This window comes from Solanum dulcamara, chromosome 8, assembly GCF_947179165.1.
Source record: "Solanum dulcamara chromosome 8, daSolDulc1.2, whole genome shotgun sequence".
NCBI classification, from domain to species: domain Eukaryota; kingdom Viridiplantae; phylum Streptophyta; class Magnoliopsida; order Solanales; family Solanaceae; genus Solanum; species Solanum dulcamara.
The window spans coordinates 48,458,208-48,467,716 of record NC_077244.1 but is presented as its reverse complement, the minus strand read 5'-3'; the positions used below and the strand labels follow the sequence as shown (position 1 = coordinate 48,467,716).

Sequence of the window (9,509 nt, the reverse complement as noted above, 5' to 3'; positions counted from 1 at the left end):
TACTGTGCCTGCACCTCACAAAATAAAGTCATGTATACAACTATCACATACCATATCTGGACCGCTTGGGGACTCGGTGTTACAAACACATCATCTATCATGCTAGGTATATATATGCCATTAATGTTTTGGGATGTACAACCCGATCCCTGTATATAGAAAGTACATGCGAAGGAACGACGGCCCGATCCATGTATCATATAATAATGTCGAGGAACGACGGCCTGATCCGTATATCATATAACAATGCCGAGGTACGACAGCCCGATCCATATAATACATAACAATGTCGAGGTACGACGGCCCGATCCGTATAATGCATAATAATGCCGAGGTATGACAGCCCGATCCGTATAATGCATAATAATGCCAAGGTACGATGCCCCGATCCGTATAATACATAAACTGTCGTGGAACATATGACCCGATCCGTATAATGCAATATATGTCGTGGAACGTACAACTCGATCCTTACATAGAAAAATGTGCCGAGGTACATTCGGCCCGATCCATATATATATCATAATGCATATATGTGCACGCAAAACTCTGTAACATATCAAATATCCCTCAACCATTATCGTAAAGTGTGCCCAAGAACCCCCAAGTTTAGGAGCTTACACATCCAATCACTATTTAGTCTATAGAAGGCTCGAGGGTCGTAGTTTAACTACTTTAAGGCCCTTAGCATTTAGGAGTAAACTCGAGTCACGAGTTATACTCGGAACTTACAACTAGAACTACCTCTACACTCAAATCATATATTATTTCATTTACATTAAGACGTCCCATAAGAAAGAAGCGATAGGCTCTACATATATTACCTTTTATCATATAGAAGCCTTAAACGACAATAACTCAACTATTACAGGAGTTCTACCATCACGAAGTGGATAAGAATTATAAATTGTACTCGGAACTTCACGAATGGAGTTATTCCCATGTTTCATATGTATAAACCATTCATAACTTATATGTAATACATGCAAAAAGAAGGAGGAATAGCTTTACATACACTACTTTTCAGCATATAGAAGACTTACAAGTCCATAACTCAACTATCGCAAGAGTTTTAATATCTAGAAGTGAATAAGATTGATGAACCATACTCGGGGTTCTATGAATGGAATTATTCTCACATTACATACATAATTCACTTAAGACTAAGACATGCCAAAAGAAAAGAAGATAAGCTTTACATACTTATGCCAAAAACATGCCAAAAGAAAGCTTCACATACCTTTTACGGATTAATATTTACCACATTCGCCTCGTCGTCCTCTGAACCTATTTAACACGAAAGAAATGTGACTGTCAACAACCCTAGACTTTTCAACATCTTAAGTTATACATGAGTATTCATATAACTCCTTTCCTCGCTCGCTTCCTCGACTAGTTCTTTAGTTAGCTAGAAAGTTAACGGAAATCGGGCAGCACCTCCCCTATAACATGCCCTATCCGAATTTCCAATTACACTCCTAATAACTACAGCCAACTAAGAACAACAACCTGCAGAACATGTATAAGCAGTTCACACAAACATAATACAATACAAACTGCAAATGACTCGCTCGAAACCACAACACCAAAATAGGGTTTCTAGTTTCCATTTTGCAAAACCTTTAACTATACAAAACGGGGGGTCGAGTGGCTACAACCAGAAGGTCCCACACCCCTTTTAGTATACTTTTAGGCCCTGCAACACAACACCACAACCTGCAGCAGCACCTCACACGAACAACACTATACTTCGACGACAATTCAACTATAGCGACTCCAATTTAGTTTATTTCGGACGTCAAGCATATTTATCATATTTTCACATTTCCAGCCACTTACACAACGTATAATACCGTCTATAACAACACCATAAACTCCAATTTAAAAGGAAAGGCCTTACCTTATGTTAAACTTGTCAAACTCGCCAAAACTATCAAAACGCGAAATCTGGACAGCCCACTGTCTAATATTGTCGCTTAGTTTCGGAGGGGTAATTGAGGGAAACAGGATTTGTGGCCTCAATAAAAGTTATATACATGTGTATCAAGGTCGCAAAAAATTTTGAATTACCCCTACAACAATTTTGTACGAAAATATATGCCCAAAATACTCACAGCTGTCCGTGTAGGATTTCCAAAACAAAATCTGGGCAGCCCCTCCCCCATACTTCATCACCCTTTTTCAAGCAGAGAAAAGAAAGAATGGGTTTTAGAGGCTAAATCAAAGTTGTAGACCTATGAAATATCTTTCCAAAACATCTTGAATCACTCAAAAAGAAGCCTTACACAAGGAGTTATACTCGCTTTCTTCTCCACGTTTTTCTCTCTATTTTTGTTGAAGTTTTTGGCTAAAAATGACTTAATAGTCATCCATACATAGATATATATCTTTTTGGAGAGTTACACATGTCATCCCCTAAGGGTGACACGTGTCACACCCTTAGGCAGCCACCTCAATTATGCAACCAATCCATGGTTGCCACGTGGCAGGTAGGGGTCCAACCCATGGTGTGTCACCTTCTGCCACATGTCACTTTCATGTGATTCCATGTGTACCTATCACGTGCTTCCATGTGTCAAGTAGGTGAGTCACCTACTTGCTTCAAGTAGGTGCGTCGTTTCCTTATTTCTCTTTCGTGGGTTCATAATTTCGTCGCACTTTAAGAGCCTATGTATTCCTTGATACTTAGTCTCAACACGCACTCGAGTAGCTTAAGTACGTAAGACCTCCAAGTTGGTAGTTTATGCGAGTCAATCGAGTCCTACAACTCATTTCTCGGCCTCCAACTCCTTTCGAATTTTTATAACCTTATTTCCAATCTTCCTTATTATGAAGCATTTCGTTCTCCTTTCCATGGAGTTATTTGATAGCATTATAAGCTATCCGACTCACATAACGACTTTTAAGAAACCTAAGAGCCTTCCCAGAAACTTGAGAAGCTTAAGAAGCATTCTAAGGTACCAAAGTACGGGGTGTAATAGGGAGATAATGTAACACCCTCCAAAATTTCTAACTAAGATTCAGACCCTTCTTCGCGTACGTGTAGGATCGACTCAACTATTGTGAAGTGTATGCATGAGTTAGGATGAGTTCCCAAATAATTGAAGAGTGTTAGAGGTGATGTAGGGTCACAAAGGATCCCTAAGACCAAGCTAAGTCCAAAGAATTCATCTTAGCTAAGTTTTAGAATGAGTTTGTATAAGGGGTGGACTTCTAACTACCATATCTTTTGAAATATGACGATCTGATGGCCCATAACCTATTAAATTAAAGGTATTTGAGTCTTTTTTCCAACGCCGCCAAGATTGTAATTTTTGGAGTTTGGAGTCAAAAGTTATGACTATCTTAAGACAGACTAGTACTGCAGGAAACCTGGGCTTGGCGCTGCAGTGGCGCGATGTGCCACCATAGCGCCAGGAACCAGCCTCAGTGGTTTGGTCCCTGGCGCGGCCCACCACTATTGGATGTGCAGGGTTTGTTAAGCCCATTTTCGAGAACCCAGGAAATTTAGGCTTGGCGCTACAAGGGCGCGACGCACCAGCAATAAGCCTCAGTAGTTAAGTCCTTAGCGCGATGCGCCACTATCAGATGTGTAAGTTTTATACCTATTTTGACTTGGCGCTGCAGTGGCACAACGCGCCACTATAGCGCTAGGAGAGTTTTTGCCCAGTTTTCCATATTTTTGAGGAAGCGCAAATTAGACTTTTCCCTAATTATATATACTCTAGCCTTGGACGATTTGGAGCATATTTCCAGTCTTGTGCCTCTCTCTAAAAACCCTATTCTTCATCCCCTGTTCTTTTCCAAACATCTCAAACAAGATTTTGCCCTCAAAAGCTCAAGGATTCATGTCATGACCCAACCCCGTGGGCCGCGATTGGGGTCCGACCCAGACCCCTGTTTACCTATCTATCGACTATAGTCAAATTGGACTATATATAATGTGATACTACTCACAAAAACCTCACTAGGTTAAAACTTTTTCATGGTCATATAGCCTTCTAGATATAGGAACCAAACATACGAACCCAGTGGGTGATAAAATATTCATACACGTGTGGCCTCTTTCATGTGCATCATGTCATGACAGGGAAAGCCAGCCGATAAGGCTGACACAACATAATAGCTTTTACAACATATCGCATAGGCATAACCGAAATAAACTTCTAAACAACCCACACACATATGTCTACAGACCTCTAAGAATAGGCATGATATTATATGGCGGGACAGGGCCCCCACCATACCCCTAAATAAACGAAAACATACAGCAGAGGTATAGTACCCAAAAGCCAGGCTCCGACACAATGGAGCTTTTCCCGAACTTCCTAGGTGGAACCCTAGGTTGACGAATACTCAAAGCGCGCGTCTTTACCTGCGGGCATGAACACAGCCACCCAAGAAGAGGGGGTCAGTACGATATGTGTACTGAGTATGTAAAGCACAAAATAGCACAAGGAAAGTATAGTTGACACGGGGATGCAGAGAACAAGTACAAAAATTAATAAATCACATTACCTGCACCTTCTAAAATGAGGTCATGTAACTCAGTATGATATTCCACACCTGGCCCGTTATGGGACTCGGTGTTACAAATTTATCTTTATGTCATCATATGCATAAATATACCATAACCGGGCCTTTAATGAGACTCGGTCTGCAATCATGTCATCTTATCATTGTATTTACATAGCATACCCGGCCCTTGGTGTGGCTCGGTCATACCCGGCCCTTTTTGGGACTCGGTCATACCCGACCCTTTTTGGGACTCGGTGAATATTTATATCATCTTATATCGTACCCGGCCCCTTTTTGTGACTTCAGTCGTACCCGACCCTCTATGGGACTCGGTAAAGATATGTAAACCATATGCACAAGTAGAGTAGTAAGTAACCATATGCAAGCTAGATCATTACCTCAGAGATCGTATCATGTTTAACTTATAGCTCAGGTATGCCAAAAGAAAGCTTCACATACCTCTGGACTTTCCTTCAGGTGATCTTCATATACATATTTCGTACCCGTCCCTTTATGGGTCTCGGTGAACCACTATGGAATCGTAATCTCATTTTCTTATCAGACACATCTCACTGGGAATGAGAGATAGCTTCCCACATATTATATTCTGACACATAGAAACCCTACTAGGCAATACTTAATCTTCACAGGAACTCTAATACTGAACAGTGGATAGGGGTTATGAGGCGTACTCGGAATTCTGGGAATGGAATTATCCCCGCACTTCATATACAATTCACTTAAGGCTAAACATTGCCAAAAGGAAAGAAAGATAGTTGTACGAACTTAAACCAAAACATGCCAAGAGAAAGTTTTACATACCTTGTCTGAATTATTCTTTATCCTGCTTGCCTCGCCGTCCTTTGAACCTATCCAACATGAAAGTAGTATGAATATCAACCCCTTTTACTTTCCAGAACCCTACGTTACATCTTAGAATTTAATGGAATCTATTTACTTAATTGTTTTCCCGACTAGTTCTGTTATTCGCTAAGGCGTCGACGAATATTAGACTGAACCTCTCCTATAATGTGCCCTATCCAAATTTTCAATTAGGTCCCTAATACCTACAACCAACCCACAACAATAACCTGCAGCAATTCACACCAACAATATACAACATAAACTCCAAACGACTTATTCAAAAATACGGTAGCACAATAGGGCGTCTAGCCTTTATTTTGTAACGCCTTTCATTATACGGAACGAGGGGTCATGTGGATGAAACCAGAAGCATCCACACCCATTTTAGAACACATTTAGGCCCTGCAACAATACATTACACCCCTGCAGCAACAACGTACAAGAACGACACTTTATTTCGACGACAATTCGCTTCTAGCGACTCAAATTTAGTTTATTTCATGCGTCAAACATATTTATCATATTTTCACATTTCCAGCCACTTACACAACGTATAATACCTTCTATAACAACACCATAAACTCAAATTTAAAAGTAAAGGCCTTACCTTACGTTAAATTTGTCAAACTCGCCAAAACTATCCAAAATGAGAAATCTGGACAGCCCACTGTCTTATATTGTCGCTTAGTTTCGGAGGGGTAATTGAAGGAAACAGAATTTGTGTCCTCAATGAAAGTTATATATATGTGTATCAAGGTCGTAAAAAATTTTGAATTACCCCTACAGTAGTTTTTTACGAAAATATATGACCAAAATACTTACAGCTGTCCGTGTAGGATTTCCAAAACACAATCTGGGCAGCAGCTCCCCCATGCTTCACCACCATATTCCGAGTAGAGAAAAGAAAAACTGGGTTGTAGAGTCTAAATGAAAGTTATATAACTATGAAATATCTTTCCACAACATCTTGAATCACTTAAAACGAAGCCTTACACAAGGAGTTATACTCGTTTTACTAACAGAAGTTTAATTCAAAAATGGGTCTGTTCCCTAGCATTTTCTCTTTAAGCTTCTCTTAGTTTTCCAAGTGTAGAACTAAAAATATGATTCCGTAGGACTCGTAATATACATATATACACCTCCACGTAGTTGAGGAAAACCTTAGATAATTAATTGACGAAGGAAAAGTGAAGAACTCACCTTTAATTCTTCTAAACCATGGCTGCCTCCTTCCCTTCTTCTTGTCCACGTTTTTCTCTCTATGTTTTGGCTGATTTTGGATAAATAATGACTTAAGAGTCATTATCATACATATATATGGTTCCTTAGGAAGTGCCACGTTTCAGCCCCTAAGGGTGACACGTGTCAAGCCCTTATTGGGCCACGAATCCATACCTAGCCTCCAAGGCTGCCATGTGGCGGTGTGGGACCCACCTCAAGTAGGTGTGTCACCTACTTGGTCCAAGTATGTGCATCACCTACTTAGTCAAAGTAGGTGCATCACCTGCTTACTTCCGAGTAGGTGTTACGCCTCCTTCCGCCTCTCCCGTGGGTTCGTAATCTCGTCTTACTTTAGGAGCCCATGTAATTCTTGCTACGTAAGCTCAACATGTACTCCAGTGTCTTAGTTATGTAAGTCGTCCAAGTTGGTAGCTTACGTAAGTAAGTCGAGTCCTACGACTTGTTATTTTGGCCTCCAATTCGTTTCAAATCCTTATAGACCTATTTCCAACCTTCACTCTTAAGGGGAATCACGTCCTCCCTTCCTTAGAGTTATTTAATCATGTTATAGATAATATGGGTTACGGGATATCTTTCAAGAAGCTTAAGAAGACGTTCTGAAGCGTAAAGGTACGGGGTATAACATCCTTCCCCCCTTTAGAACATTCGTCCTCGAATGTAAACCAAAACCTTCCTCCGGACCTTATACCGATTATATGGAGAGGTCCTCTATCCCGTTGCCATAACATATACTTTCATTGAGCAATCAATATCAGAGTTCCAAAGGTTCGGATTACCTGTAGGCATAAGGAACAGGAGATATTTCTTTTTCATTTCTTTTTTTCTAGTTCTCTTACCACACATCATATTGCACCCTTTACACGAACATGTGTAGGAGCTTAAAGTAGCCCTAAAGATGCTTTAGCATCGCCATACTAGTTTGTACGTAAACCTATATCATTTCTTACTTCCTTCCTCTACTTACCCTTGAGTTTCCTCATATTCCAGTATAGGAGAGATCTCTCGTCCTTTCCTTGTTTTGCTGCTTGTACACCACAATACTAGTAGTTAGTAACTTTGTTACCAACATCTTACCTTCAGTCGAGTATAGCCTGGCTATTCCTTACAGTATATTTAAGTTCTTATCGTAATTCTGTTGTTGTATTCATCCCCTTTGTATGAACCTATTCTTTGATGTCATACCATTCAAGTCCTTACTATTGATTCTCCGCACTGTCTCCGGTATCATGGCTTTTATCCGTTTATTGCTGGACTTTAAATCTTATTAACTCGTGCCAGTATGGAATCTCACTTGAAGCGACTTCCCCCCTTTAGGGTGTACCCATGTCACTATCTATTGTGTTCTACCTTACGCCTTTATTTCCAATTTTCCAATACGTATGATTCTTTTCCAACACATTCGGTATACTACACCATATCTATGCCTTCCTTTATATCTTCCATACCTTTGGTTGCCTAGGTACGACAACTTAACATAACCATGAGGTGCTAATCCAGTCTAATTATGGGTACTCGAGTCACGTAGCAATTTATTCGAAGCCACTTTCCATTTATTTTGATCAATAACTAGCTAGGGCTTATAGTTGTTTCCAATTCTCAAATAGGCAGTACTTAACTTCCGACGCTCGGTGTCCCAAGGTTTGTCATAGTCCTAGCCTTATCCCAGTGGGTACCACTTGTCCCTTTAATGAATTCACAATGCGCTAGTTGTTTTCAAAAGCTGCATCCCCTATCTCAAAGGGTCTTATCATCTTTCACGGTGGAGTTACATATCCACAATACTTCTTTAGATCAACAATGCCATGCACGGCCAACGTGTATATATACATGCATTTCATCTCATATCACAGCCACACAAGGCTTCCCAGAGGGTCACCCATCCCAATATTACTTTTGCCCAAGCACGCTTAACTTCGGAGTTCTGATGGAATTCGGTACGTTAGTGTTGGTATGATCACACCCTGCCCGGTGGGGCGCATATCTACCGAAGAAGACGATGACCCAGCAGCTGATACAGTAGGACAAGTTGCACCGCCCAAGTTACCCTTATATTCTTATTACACGGACCACATCCTATCTTTAGCCACTTCTTCATAAGGCTTTACTTATTTTCATAACTATCCTCATTATATTCACATCATATCTTATTCGCATTCTACCCCATAGTATAACACTTCTTAACCTTTTTCACGATTCTTACTGTGGGTTACTTACCATTCTTAGTTAGTCTTATCCTTAATATATCGTTCTATCCAGAACTACCAGTCTTTCCTAAATTATTTTCCTTTTATTTCAAGGAAAATTTGGGCAGAGTTTCCTCTGTATTTCTTACTATCTCAACACCTGCATGCAGAAAATGCCAACAATGCCTCACAGGGGAAATACGCATAAAGATATATATATATACGTATCATATCACATCATATCGCAGCCTCACAGGGTGCCCAATATCAACAATAGTATAAACTGATGTACTTACCTCGTATGTCCAACTCGAACTGCACCTGTTTAGACTTTCCGTCTACTTTTCCTTTCAATTTTCAACTTTACATGTTAACCGTAATTCAATACCTTACCTAGCACCTATCATTCATGCCTTGCTTACTTGCGTGCTGTGTAACTTCCAATATCGTCAGTAACCTTCTTCTATCGATGTTGTCCTTCTGCTGAAATCACAAGTTAGTATGAGGAATTTCATTCTCTATGACTCGGCTCTATCGCACGATCGTAGATATAAAAGAAAGGTACCATACTAAATGTCCTGTAGTCTATTGTCTATAGATGTTGTGTACAACACACCGATAAATAAGACTCTGCTAGACATGGTCTGTAGACACTCCAAGGACGAACTGCTCTGATACCACTTCTGTCACGACCCAACCCCG

General features: G+C 40.3%; 1 pseudogene; it reads right to left on the bottom strand.

The window, feature by feature from the left end:
• Positions 1-8,468: 8,468 nt before the first annotated feature.
• On the bottom strand, positions 8,469-8,586 carry LOC129901866 (5S ribosomal RNA; annotated as a pseudogene).
• Positions 8,587-9,509: the final 923 nt, after the last annotated feature.